Here is a 14,029-nt window from a genome sequence, read left to right on the forward strand (position 1 = left end):
AGGCAGTGCAGACAGTGGGGGTGGGCAGGGGGAGAGGTGGAGAGGCAGTGCAGACAGTGGGGGTGGGCAGGGGGAGAGGTGGAGAGGCGGGAGGGGATGAATCTTTATAGCACCTACTCGGTGCTGGACTCTGGGCCAAATGAGGCCCTAATGGCACCCTGTTATGGTGTATGAATTGTGTCCCCCCCCAAGTTCATGGGGAAGCCCTAACCCCAGGTGCTCAGAGTGGGCCCTTATTGGGAATTGGGGCTGAGGCAGATGTAATTCAGATGAGGCCATACCAGAGAGGATGGCCCCAACCCATCATGGCCGGGTCCTCATGAAGACGCACGCACAGGGAGGACCCAGGTGAAGACGGAGGCGGAGATGGGGTGATAAGTCACACGCCAGCAAACCCCAAGGATCCCCCCCAAGCTCCCAGAAGCCAGGGAGAGGCCTGGACAGTCGCCCTGAGAGCTCCCATAGGAGCCAGCCCTGGAACGCCTTGACCTTGGCCTCTGGCCTGCAGGCTGTGAGAGCACCTGTTCCTGTTGTGTGAGCCTGGTCCAGCAGCCCCAGGGCGGGCAGAGGATGCTCACCGCTCACCTAGGAGCAGGCTGTGATGTGAGGGGTGGACCCCTGCAGGGCCGGCTGCACCCGCCTGCGTGGAGACCCTATGGGCCCCCTGGCCAGGCTGCCCCCATCTGCTCAGGGGGTTCCTGTGGGCCCCCTGCCCCCTCCATCCTGGTTCTGATGTCAGTGCCACACTGTCCCCGCTTTGGTGAGGCCCTCCAGCCCCTGGGTGGCCCCAGAGACGTGCCTCGTGGTGAGATTTGCTCTGGGAGAGGAGGCTGAGCAGGGCCACACGCTGCCCCCAGGAGCGGCCGTCCGGCTGCCCAGACTGCCCTGGGACACCGGCTCAGGTCCGGCCCCGGCCTGGGCTGCAGGGGCCGCCAAGAAGCTGGCTTGCCCTCCCTCTCAAAAGCTGGCAGCCTGGCAGGGAGCGCAGGGACGCCAGCCAGGTGCAGGCAGCTCGGATCCTGGCAGCAGAGCAGAGAGCCGCGGGACAGCCCAGCAGCTGGGGGCCTCGGGGCAAGGAGCCTGCCCAGCCTCAAGGCCAAGCGCAGGAGGCGTGGCATCCGGCCCTGCCCTGCTCTCGGGCCCCTGGTCTTCTCAGCGGCAGCACGGGCAGTGGGCAGTGGGCAGTGGGCAGTGTGGCGGCACACGGGTACCAGGAGCCCTTCTGCAGTGTGAGCCGGAATAAAGAGGGGGTGGCAGACCCAAGGCTGCAATACTAGCCATGATGAGTACTCCCCGGGGAGGGCCCTCCTGTCTCCACAGGCCTCCCCTCTCCGCTCGGCTCTGCCCCGCCGCCCGCCCAGCGCAGGGAGCCGGCTCTGCCCCGCGGGCTGTAAGCTGCTTAATTGCTCGGAGCCTGGTGTCCTCCTGGCCTCCCTCAGGCCCTCAGGGAGGATGGAGGAGATTAAAGCATTTGAAAGTGCTTAGGAAAGGATTTCCACTGGGGAACCTGGGGTTCCACCCTGGACAATGCACTGTTGGGGGGCAGGGAAGGTGGGTCCTCGGAGATGACGCCTCCGCCACTGTTGACCCCCCTTCTACGGATGGGGAGGCCACGGTCCCTTCTGGCCCCTGTCGGGTGAGGCTGCCCCAGTTTTGGAACTGAGGCTCAAATCTGAGAGCCGGGGCGAAGAGGGGTCCACCTCTGCCACGAGCCAGCCCTGTCTCCTGCTGCTCCCCCTCCCACCAGGCCCTGCATATAATGGGGGAGGCTGCCACTCACACCTGGGGTGCCCCCCCCCCGGTTCCTGTAAATCCTGTACCACTTCAGAAGCTGCTCCAGTGCCACCTCCTCTGGGAAGACTGCCTGGATTCCATCTGCTGTAAAGAGATCATCTCCCTTGAGGCCTGTCGTATTCCACCTCTTCTTTCATTAACGTGTTGATTCACTTATTCATTCATTGATTCTCTCCACATCTACTTGCTGACCACGGACGGTTGAAGGGATCTGAGAGGGAAGGAGCCACTGCCCTAAGGGGCACTGTGCAAGGATGCCCACCAGCCACGCCCTGGCCCCCATGCCCTGCTCTGTCCGCCCAGGAGGGGCCTGGCCAGCTGGCCCTTGTGGCCACAGGGTGGGGGCTCCCACGGGCCACCGATGGGGTGAGAATCCCAGCCCACGAACACCGGCCCTGGGCCCTCGGACTGTCTGAGGGGCCCTAACAGTGGCCTCAGGGCCTGTACGGGGGTTACCCTGGCTGGCGGGTGTGCGGGTCCTGCACACCACCACCACAGGTGTTGCCCACCACGACAGGCGGTGTCGTCCTGTCCAGCATGCGCACACTCCCTGTGGTCTGCTCAGTCTCCTTGGCCGCTTCTAGGGCCACTGGACCAAGGTCGGGGTGGGGAATCTCTGCGTTGGGCTCAGAGCGGTGAAGTGACTTGTCCAAGGTCACACAGTCACTCAGCCACTCAGACAGGAGGCCTACCCAGCCTCCGAACGTACCCGCCCTCGCAGCACTGCCAGGCCTGCCGCAAAGCACGAGTACACGGACAGATTACACTCATCTTCCAGCTTCTATTTCTTTGCAAACTGGGAAACTGCCCACAATAAACCTCAAATAGCCGGGGGAACGTTCTGGATGAGCGCGGCTCTCCTGAGCTCTGCCGGCATCCGCCATCACGCATCGGGCGGGCATCTCTGCGCTCTGCCCCCGGTCAGCCGGGGCTGTGTTCCCATAGCTGAGGATTATTTTTAAACATCGACTTTGGCGAGGCCGAGGGGAGAGGAAGGAGGGCATATGAAGGGAGACAGAGGCGCGGAAGATGAATTAAATCCCAGCAGGAACGCAGATCTGTGTTGGTCAGGAAGGAGAGGCAGGAGAGGCAGGGGAGGGGCGGGGGGAGGGGAGGCAGGCGAGACAGGGGAGGCAGGAGAGACAGGGGCGGGGGGGGGGGGGCCACTGTGTGTGCAGGAGGGGCTGCCGTAGACACCCAGGCCTGCCACGGGGCCCTGCCCTAGAACCTGGAGATTCTCACGTCCGGCCCACCCCTAGCGGCCCACCATGCCCCCCGGGGGCTAGCCAAACGCGCCACCTCTGGCCTGGACCAAGTCAAGGGCAGCCCTGCCTGGAGGCCGGGCCTGGGCTTGGGCCACACTGTCTAGGCCAGGTCCCAGCGCCACCTCTCGTAACCGCACCCTGTGCGCCTGGGACGAGCCTCCGCAGTGTCCCAGGCCCCGGGATGGGACAAGAACAGTATTTAATTCACGGTGACGATCAAATGGCAGGACGCATACAAGCCCTGGGGGCAGGCCGGCGCGCGGTGGGTGCTCCCAGCGGCCGTGGTGAGTGCCCGCCGTCTCTGCCCAAGCCTTGCCCCCCATCCAAGCCCCAGGGGACCCCAGCGCCAGCTTTCTGACCACCCACCCGCCGCTAGGAGTTCCGGTGGCCCCGAGTTCGCTCACTCCTGAGGCCCCCTCCCCATGTGGTGCTGGTCCCACTGCCGCCTGTTACTCTCTCTGCTCCTCCAGGACTTGCCTCTCCTCTGGGCCTTTGCACCCGCCCGCCGTCTGCGTGGGGCACCCGCCCCTCTCCCGCCTGGCCGTCCCGCTCCTCGTTGCACTAGAATGCACACTGTGAGTGAGTCACTGCACACGGGCAGGGCCCGGGGCCTCACCCACAGGCCTCAGGGCAGCAGGTGCCAACGGACAGGTGGGGAAACCCACACGGGGAGACAGCAGCCCAGGGCCGGAGCGCCCGCCTGGGCAGAGGGTGTGAGCAGAGCCCCCTGGCTCCTGCCACCCACCTGCACTGTCGCCTCCTCAGGTGCAGGAGGGGGTGAGGGGCAGAGCCAGGACTCAGACTGGGTGCCCCGCACCTGTGCCCCGTCTACACTGACTGATGAGCGTGTCCATGCCCAGCAGCACACGTGCACATGCGTGTGGGCGCACATGGCATCCCCCCAGTTCCCTGGCGGCGCCGACCTCCTCCGGAGCCTGCGACGTCTGTTTCAGGACAAGCTCCACCTGCCGGTGGTAAAACCTCCCTCCGAAACGCGACGCCCGGGAATGAGCACTTTGGGAGGCATGACACCCGCGTGAAGCAAGAGCAGAGCGTGTCCTCCTGGCCCCACGTGCCCGCTGGAGGGAGCGGCGGGCGGCAGGGGGAGAGGACAGTGTCGCTGTGCTCCGCAGTGGCCGAGTGCATGCGCGGGGGACGGTCACAGGCTGAGAGCCACACCTTCAGCGGGCTGCACGGCCGGCAGCACCGGCCACCGTGCCCGGAGCCCCGTGGAGCCCAGCCCTGGGGCGGCCCCTAACCCCATCCTCGCAGCGAGCATTATGCAGGCCCGAGGTGCATGCTGTCCCCATCTCCACGGCCTCTCTCTCTCCATGCAGCCCTGCCAGCCGAGCCTGGCCCCTCCGAGTCCTCCAGCTCCAGGGCGCCTCTCTGAACTGGCCCTGCCCCGCGACCCATCCTCACCTGCAGGGGAAGCTTTCAAAATATAAGCTCACCACATCAGCCCTGGTTAGAACCCTCCGAGGGCCTCCCACAGGCATCGGGGTGAAGACCAGACCCCCGCCAGGGTCCCGGCTGGGCAAGTTACTTCACTGGCCTCAGTTTCCTCGCCTGCAAAATGGGCACCAGGCCCCCACCTTGCAGGGGGGCGCGCCATGCAGCCAGCCGGTGCTCCGGAACAACTCTTCTCTGGAGCCCCACTGCTGACGGTTCAGGGACCTAAGAGACCCCCAGGTGCCCCTTAGCGAATGAGAGGGCTTGAGCACCAGGCCTGTAGGGGCTCAAGCCTCTGCTCCACCTACTATCAACTGCCCCCTGCCCGGTACAAGCTCCTCAAGGGGCTGCCTCTGTGCCCCCCACTCCACGCTTTGCACACAGTAGGTGCTGAATAAATGTTTGCCGCCCAAAGAGCAGGAACTCCACCCACACTCCCTGGCCCGGGGGCCAGGTGCCCTTCGTTGCAAAGAGCAAGTTTGCGGAGCCAGGCCTCGGCGAGCCCTGATCTCCCTGCATGGCCGGGAGTGACCTCGTCACCAGCCTCGAGGTGGAAGCGCTCCCTATAGCCAGCTGACCCCGCCTCCCAGGCTCTGGGGGGCCCTCAGGATCCTCGGCCCCACCCTGACCCGGCAGTGGGGGCGTCGGCACGGGTGTTAGAATTGGGGCAGCCTGCAGGTTACCACCAACTTTCTCCCTGACTGGGCCTTGGTCCCTCAGAGGCACCCCCACTCCCCCCCACCCCCCCGCCCACAGGCTGGGATGGGGGTTCAAGTTCTAACCTCGGCTGGTTTCCATGGCTCCCTTTCTTGAGCCCTTGCCCTGGGCCAGCTCTGCTTCACCAAGTCCTCTACGTCCATGACTTTCTTGAATCTCTGAGGCGGGCACTGCCATTCACCCCACTTCACAGGTGAGAAAACCGAGGCCCGGGGCGAGGACAGGCCTGCCCAGGGCACAGAGCGCAAGGAAGCTGAGCTGGAAAGGACCGCCCTACTGAGGTCTGCGTGTGGGGAGGGGGCCCTGCTCCCCAGCCCCAGGCCACAGGGCCACGGGCTCCTGCACCGCCCGCTTCCCCATCCCCACCCGCCCCCTCGTGAAGGGAGGGCTCAGCGAAGGGAGGGCTCAGCCGAGACCGCCACAGGCCCTCGGCAACTCAGCTACCCTCAGCCTCGCTCTGTTCTCCTGAATGACTTGCTGCACCAGGAGATAAAGCCGCCCTGGAAATCCCAGCGGCACCTTTTCCCAGCGGAGACACACACACCACATGAAGGATGGATCGCCTCCCCCGTCAGCAGACAGGAGAGACGCGCGCACAGGCCTGGGAGGGACCCTGGCCCGGATCCTCTTCCCAGGGGAATGCTGAGCCTCAGTTTCCCATCTGTAAACGGGGATAACACAGCCACCTCGAAGGGGTGCTGGCAGGGATCAAGGAGGTGATGGAGGCATTCATTCATTCATTCATTCATTCATCCCACACTGACTATGCGGCTGGGTGGCACTGGGTCAGGGACCTCACACTTTGGGGGCTGAAGAGACCGTCCCACCCCCAGGAAGCCAGCCTGACATCCACATGCCACGACTCGGGCATCCTGGTCTGGTTGGGGGGCCCCCGAGGAAGCTGAGAGCTGACAGGTAAGCAGGCCTCATCCAGAGCGGGAGAGTGTGGGCCGGGGAGAGCACCCCCAGTGAGCCCAGCACCTCAGAGACCAAGGGGGCCAGTGCCTGGGAAGGTGAGGCCACAGTGGCAGCAGAGCCCCGGGGAGCCCTCCTGGCCCCTGGCACCCCACGAGTCATGACCCCCTCGCGCAGGTGGTGGCCCTCTTAGTGAGGAAGGGGGGAAGCAGAGCAAGGGAAGAGGGAAGTGACACAGGGAGGGGTGAGCCATTTGAGCACCTACTGTGTGCTCCCTTCTGAGCATTCCTGGGCCTGCTTGTGAGGGAGGGGAGCGGGGAGAAGGGAGTGGCTGGCCAGCTCAGCAGCCAGCCATGACCCCGAGGGGGGCCCAGGATGAGAAGGCCCTCCAGGAAGCTGGGCGGGAGCGGGAGCAGGTGGGAGAGTGCGCCGTGTCCAAAGCAGCGGTCACGGGGGCGGGAGGGGCAGGGCAGGGCAGGGCGGGAACTGGGAAAGGGCTGAAGGGAGAACGCGGGTGGGGGAGGGGAGCTGGAGTTGGTCTAGGGTGGACCCTCACGCTCCTCCCCACTCCCTGTCCTCCCTCCTGGATCTTCCACCACATGGAGCGGCTCGCTGCTCCCTCTGTAAGCCGGTGTCCAGCGCGCCCTACTCTGCCCAGGCCACGGGAAGATGAGGGGGGTGAAGGGGGTGCTGGGCGCAGGTGCCCTTGACCGTTCACAGGGATGGCAGGTGATTCAGGGGTGACCGGGCAGGTCCCCGCCTGAGGGGGCGATGACACCAGCAGCGTTGCTATAGGAACGCACCACCACTGCCAGGCGCTCTGCGGGTCAGGCAGAGAGACAGCGAGCCCTGCGGGGGGCCAAGTGCTCTGGGCCATGCCCTTGACCCCTGACCTCCACCAACCCTACAAGGAGATGACATTCTGCAACGTCTGAGGTGTCCCCGCTAACACAGGACCCGGGGTGCAACCAGAAACGCAGCAGACTGAGCCAGGCACCCAGCTGGGGCGGGCCAGGAGATGCCCAAGGCGTGTCGTACCCACGCGCTGGGGTGGTACCCGGTCCGGGTGCAGCATGCGGTGGGGAAGAGCCCGAGTCTCAGCCTGGGGCTTTGGGATATGGAGGCCCCTCTCAGGCCTCAGGTTCCTCTTCTGTCTGATGGGACGGGGTTCAGAGCAGGGTGAGCTGAAGGGAGACTGTCCTGGGAGACGCTAGGCCAGGGCTGCCTGGGGTGTACCCCGCGCCCCAGGGGGAGCTGGTGAGGAACGCGGGGTCTTGGCGCCCTGGCCCTGTCGGATTAGAGCCAGGCCAGGGCAGGGCGGTGGGGGGAGAAATCTGCACCTTTCCCGGCTTTCCAGAGGAATCTGATTGTCGCTCAGTCCGAGAGCCACTGTGCTGGGCCAGAGGCCGGAGCCTTCCTCTGTGGAGGGCGGGCAGCAGATGTCACCGGGTCTGCGGGCCGCCCGGGCGTGTGCAAGGCCTCACGCCTGCAGCTACAGGGAGCGAGCAGCTGAGTCAGGGCCAAGTCACGGAGGAGGCTGCCCTCCAGCGAAGCCTTAGCACCACCAGGCGGCCCGCTCCACAGCCGCCTTAGAGCCCTGACTCACAACGTGCAGTCCCCGGGCCAGCACCCAGGCCTCCCGGGTCCGATGGGCACACGGGCCCTCGGCACCAGCTGCAGACGCAGAGGCCGGTGGCCCCGGTGCAGGGCGTCTGCGGGTCTGAGAAGCCCTGGCTGGGGCGGCGCAGCGGGCAGGCAGCAGGTTCTGGGGGCACCAGCAGGCCTGCGGGGATCCTCCTGGTTTGATGGGGGGGCTGGGCATGGAGGGGCGGGGGGAGGGAGCCAGCCCCTCACTGGCGGCCACTGCTGGGCCAGAGACTTGTCAGCTGTGCCTGAGCGGAGCTGCCTTTAGGCCCATCACCTCCAAACAGGCACACAGGGCTGCGGAGGCCACAGGGGCACCAGCCCCGCCCCGCCCCGCCCCTCCCTGCGAGGCTCACCCCGCAGCCTGGGCCCTGGACCACGCCTCAGACCCGGCTCCACTTCTGGGTTAACGAGCCTCCCACCCACACGCTCTGCAACTGGCACCGAAGCCGCTGAGTGGGAGGTGAGCCAGCAACTGCCGAGAGCCAGGCTGGCCGGACGCACATCTCAGCCGTGCCAGCTGCCCCGATGGGTGGCCACACGGGCCGCCGTGCCAGACCTGGTGTTTGCTGGGCTCCACGCCCAAGAGGGCTCCCAGTGGCCGTGGCCGGACAGCAAGGGAAACGGGGTGCGGGGGATAGGAAGGAAGCCTTTGCAAACCCTCACTCACCCCACCAGCTCTGGGGCCCAGACCTGAACACACAACGGCCTCATCCTGCTCATCTCCACTTCTGAGGCACTGGCACCCCAAATTTGTTGCACCCCTAACTGAACTTCTCAGCCACTCTCAGCCCGCGGTCCCCCATTTGGCTTGGCTGCCTCCCTCCGCTGGCCCCGCCCAGGGCCAGTCTCCAAGGAAGAGTGAGGGGTGAGCTGCTGGGTGGGTGAGGGGCAGGCCCGGAGAGGGGGAGACCCACCAGGCACGCCCTTCGGAGGCACCCCCAGTCCTCATGCCTGTCCGTGCATGGCAGCGTCACAGCGTGCAGATGCAGAGGGAAGCCCAGCCCGCGGGCCGAGGTCACTGTCGCTCAGGGGAGAGCCGGGCACCGGGAGGACCAGCTCTCCCACCTCGGTCCTCGTGGGCCGACTGTGACCCCCTAACCCAGCCGTGGGCAAACTACGGCCCGCAGGCTGGATCCGGCTGTTCTATCCGGTTCTCTTGCTCTCCCCTCCGCTCCTTTACTTTGAATTTATATTAGTTCACACAAACACTCCATCCATGCTTTTGTTCCGGCCCTCCGGTCCAGTTGAAGAACCCATGGTGGCCCTCGAGTCAAAAAGTTTGCCCACCCCTGCAACCCTCCCCATCAGCTTCCTGCTTTTCAAAAACGAACGTCGTTTACCATGGGGAGAAACTGCTAAACTTACAGCAAAGGTGGACATCGAGGTAAACAGTGTCTCCGTCTAATCAGTGCGCTGTGGGGAATGCTGGCTCGATTTCCCGGGGAGCGAAGGTAGCAGTACAGAGCGTTCACCACAGAGCCCGGGGGTGGGGGTGGGGGTGGGGGCGCAGAGGGCCACAGCCCGGCTGGACAGAGGACCGAGTGCAGGCTGGCTGGGGAGGGGATGCAGCTGCCCTCTGACCCTGGACCTGTGACGGCCTCTCGGGGCCTCTCCCTGTGGCGTGGGGTGCTGACCCAGCCTCACAGGGGTGGTGTGGGGATTAGATGAGACAATCCATGTGGAACCAGGGCATGCCGGGGGTCGGCAGGGTGGGCACAAGGCCTCCCCTCCCTTCCCTCCTCCACCAGCTCAGAGGCTGCTTATGTTGAACATGCTTATTTTAAAACAATGAGCATTTGGCTCAAGTCGGGAAAAACGAGACGTAGGAGTTGTCAGGAGTGGGCTGGACCGCGCCTTGGAAAGGAGAGGTCGTTTCCGTGGGAGGCAACTCAATGTCTCAGACGTGCTCCTGGCCCCAGGGACAGGTGTGTTGGGGGACATCCAGTCTTGGGGTGGCGGATCTGGTCCCCATCCCACCTCAGCAACTAGCAGATGTGTGACCGTGAGCAGATGGCTTCATCCAAAGCCTCAGTTTCCTTCCTGCGCCCCCCCCTCCCCACCCTTCCTGTCTTCCATCCATCATTCAGGCAGGAAACTTTTCATGAGCACCTACTACACGCCAGTCCCAACTCCAGACCCTGGGGGCACAGCCTGAACTAGACAGACAAGCTTGTCCTTGGCGTGGAGATGCCCTGGTCTGAAGGAGAAGCCAGGCGTCCCTGCCTCCCACTCCTGTCTGCACTGGAGGGCACGCCCTCAGGGTGCTGGTCTTGGCCACGTCCCCGTCCGAGGCCCCTGCAGACGGATGGCTCCCCAGGACTGATGCCCCTCTGAGACCCGTGGTTGCCAGCCTAGCACTGGGCATGGAGGAGCGGCGGGCAGAGGGTGGAGGCCTGAGCGGCTGGGCGATGGTGGAGGGAGCAGCGAGGAGGTGAGGGGCCCAGGCCTGGCCTCGGACCGTCTGCCCATAAACTGCTGCTCATCCCTCTTCCCTGCTGTGAGGGAGAGAAAATAGCTTTCACACTAGTTTCTTTTTTATTTTTTTTTCCACTTCACTGCTTCTAAATCGATCCAGAACAGATTGTCCAATTGTTTGAATTTCAGAGAAAATCTCCTAATCTCCCCCGAGTCCTGCCCAGAATCCTGCCGGGCCCTCCCCTCCCCCAGGGGCCCTGCCCTTCAGCCAGGCCCTAGCTGGACACGCGGGCTGCCCTGCGCTCACCGCTGGCCTGGGGGGCCTGGGGAGCCTGCAGGAGCTCTCGGGGCGGGGGGTTCTGCACTCCCAGGCATGCTCATGCCCAGACCCACTGGACCTTCCCCGGAAGAGCAGGCTTCGCTGTCCGCCGAAGGACCTCACTCCCGGGCATCGTGGCCGTGAGGGCACCTGCAGGCCGAGAGGAGTTCGGGGCTGCCGTCGCCTTCCTGTCCCACCAGGACAGTGCTCTGTGTGCCCGGCTGAGCCACTCGACCTCAACATCAGGGAGGACCATCGTGATCCCCGGGGACCACAGCAGCAGGGCCAATGGGGGTCATCTCAGGCACCTGCGGTATCGACTGCTTGGGGCTGCCTGGGGCCGCTGGGCCAGGGTACATCCTGACTCAGTGCGGTGAGGGATTGATTAGCGATGTCTGCTCCAGACACAGTAAAGGCCGGTGGTGGCACTTACACCACATATCTGCTATCCTTGGTCTACAGAGTCAAGTCCAAGTTCCTTAACTTCCCTGGGTCCTGAGGGATAGCCCAACGCCGACTGCTACAGCCTCGCCTGCTCAGCTTTCCACAGGTGCCCCAGGGCAGCCGTGCCAGTCCTGGAAGGTCCCCAGGCTCTGGTCAATTCACCCTCCACCTCCTTGGGTGCCGCCTCCCCTGGAAAGGCCTCTGTAATGCTCCCGCCCCCTGACCCCAGGCAGGATTGCTCCCCGTCCTCTGTCAGAACCCACACTTGCACCATCCCTTCCACAGGACCCACGCCCAGGGCAGAGAAGGCAGCTGTGCCCATTCTTCCTGCAGACCGAGAGCTCGCCAAGGCAGGCCTTGGGGGCCAGAAGGCACACAGTTTAAAACTTATAAATGGTTTATTTCTGCAGTTTTCTATTTAGTACTTCAGGCTCTGGTTGACCGCGGGAACAGACTGCAGAAAGTGAAACTGCAGGTAAGGGGCGACTACTGCACCTTTACAGATTACAAAGGCTACGCCAACGCGTTATCTCTGCGCATCACGGCGGCCCCCAGGGGAAGGCAGCATCTCCTGGGGTTCCGGAGGGACCAGCGGGTCGGACACACCGAAGAGGAAGCCGCCGTCTGACTCAGCTCTGTCAGCTCCAGAACCAAACTGTCCAGGCCAGCAGGTGGCCTGGGCCCCCAGACTCAGGCCACCATCTCCGGTCCCTGAAATGGGGACAGCACATGTTCCTGCAGAGAAGAGATGGTATCTGGCTACAAGACCATTCCTCCTCACTGCCCATGCCCTCAAAGGGAAGCCTGTGCCCAGGCTTTAGCCCCTGCCTGCGCTGCCCTCATCTGAGACTTCTGATGTTTCTTCACAGCCATCATTCATTCATTCACTCACTCATCCATCCACCCATCCATCCATCTATCCATCCATCCGCCCATCCATCCATCCATCCATCCATCCACACATCCATCCATCCGCCCATCCATCCATCCATCCATCCATCCATCCATCCATCCACCCATCCACACATCCATCCATCCATCTATCCATCCATACATCCACCCACCCATTTATCCATCCATACATCCATTCATCCATCCACCCACCCACTCATCCACCTATCCGTCCATCCACCTATCCATCCACCCATCCATCCATCCACCCATCCATCCATTACCCATCCATCCATCCACCCATCCACCCATCCATCCATCCACCCATCCATTCAGCCACCCATCCATCCACCTGTACATTCAGCCACCCATCCATCCATCCACCCACCCATCCATCCACCCATACATCCATCCATCAACCTATCCATCCACCCATCCATCCATCCACCCATCCACCCATCCATCCATACATCCACCTATCCATCCACCCATCTACCCATACATTCATCCACCCACCCATCCACCCACCCACCCACCCATCCATCCATCCATCCACCTATCCATCCATCCACTCACCCATTCATCCATCCATCCATCCATCCATCCATCCATCCATCCACCCACCCATCCATCCATCCTTCCATCCATCCACCCATCCATCCATCCATCCATCCATCCATCCACCTATGCATCCATCCACTCATCCATTCATCCATCCATCCATCTATCCATCCATACATCCATCCACCCATCCACCATCCATCCATACATCAATCCACCCATCCACCCATCCATCTATCCACCCATCCATCCTGCTATCCCTCCATCCACCCGTCTGTCCATCCAACCCTTCATTTGCAGACAAGTCCAAAGACCTGGGCTAGGTGCTGACTACAGAGCTCAGTCAGGAATGAGGCAGCCTCCAGCCTTCGAGGACAGAGAGCAGTTCGCTGCTTCTGGGTGCCCTGGGTGTCAGTCACCCCTGTAGCAGTGGTCATCATCACAACAGCAACACTTACTGCGCACCTACTATGTGCCAGTCTCTGCACCAAGCACCTCCCTTCAACAACTCATTAACTCTTGAAAAAACCCGTGAAGGGGGTGCTATCCCCATTTGTAAGTAAAGAAACTGAGGCTCAGAGAGGTGCTGTAACTTGCCCTAGGTAACACAGCTATTAGTGGTGGGAGACTGGGATTTAAACCCTGACAGTCCCTCCAGAACTTGGTGGGAATAAACAGCGGTTATCATTGCCAGCGACCCAGGAGCCTGGAATGCTCCACTCCTCACCTCTGACCTTCACAACCACCCTTGTAAGTCATTTTAGCATCAGCATGGTCAACCCTGTTCTGCACATGAGGACACGGAGGCTGAAAGAGTGAAATAGCAGCCGGCACTGGCCACAGGTAGGAGGCGGGGCTGGGTGTGAAGTCAGGCAGCCCGCTGGAGCTGCCTCCTGTCTCACCAGCTCTGTGGTTGCCATGGCGCTGGGCAGGCACCACGCGGTCTAATGGCTGGGCCTGCTTGATTCATTTCCTCATTCAATCAACAACCACTGTGGTGGAATCCCCGGCTCTGGGGTTCAGGATGACCAGGCTCGGTTCCTGCCTGGCTGCCTCACGGAGGGGCAGGGGTGACAGTCACTGAGGAAGCGTGATGTTCCTGTCAACAGCGGTAGAGCGGCACTACCTCACTGTGTGCTAACCAAGCACCTTCGGCAAATGGATCTCATCTGGTCCACGCAATAACCCGTTTTGGAGATGAGGACACTGAGGCTCAGACCCTGTAACTTCCAGGGTCTCAGAGGGAGGAGCAGGCAGAGGGAGTCTTTCCCGGTGGAGCCCTGAGCACAGCCTTGGTGATTCCAGGCTGCTCTCCAGGACCCCGCCTCCAGCTCAGCCCGTTGCCCTGACGATGGGCCTCAGCTCAGAGGCTAGCTCATTCCCCAAAGGCCTGGAGGTCCCAGGGACCGGGTTCCCGACAGTTACCCCAGATGATGCCACATTCCCGACCTGCTCCCTGGAAAATCCAACAACAAAGACCTTCAGAAGCAAGACCAGGGGCGGCTGACACCATGGGCCGGCTGCTGGGACTTAGGGATGATGCTGGGGGCTCCCCCACCCCCATTTCTGGATGCAGAGACGGAAGCTCAGAGCGGGCACCTAAGGAGGA

At 63.0% G+C, this 14,029-nt stretch overlaps 1 protein-coding gene across 4 annotated transcripts in view; it reads right to left on the bottom strand.

Moving 5' to 3' along the window:
- Positions 1–14,029, bottom strand: part of SHISAL1 (shisa like 1) — a gene marked incomplete at its 3' end in the record, with an annotated part of 100,862 nt that overhangs the window by 38,865 nt on the left and 47,968 nt on the right. The window lies entirely within an intron of this gene.

This window comes from Plecotus auritus (assembly GCF_963455305.1).
Source record: "Plecotus auritus genome assembly, chromosome: 3".
NCBI lineage: Eukaryota > Metazoa > Chordata > Mammalia > Chiroptera > Vespertilionidae > Plecotus > Plecotus auritus.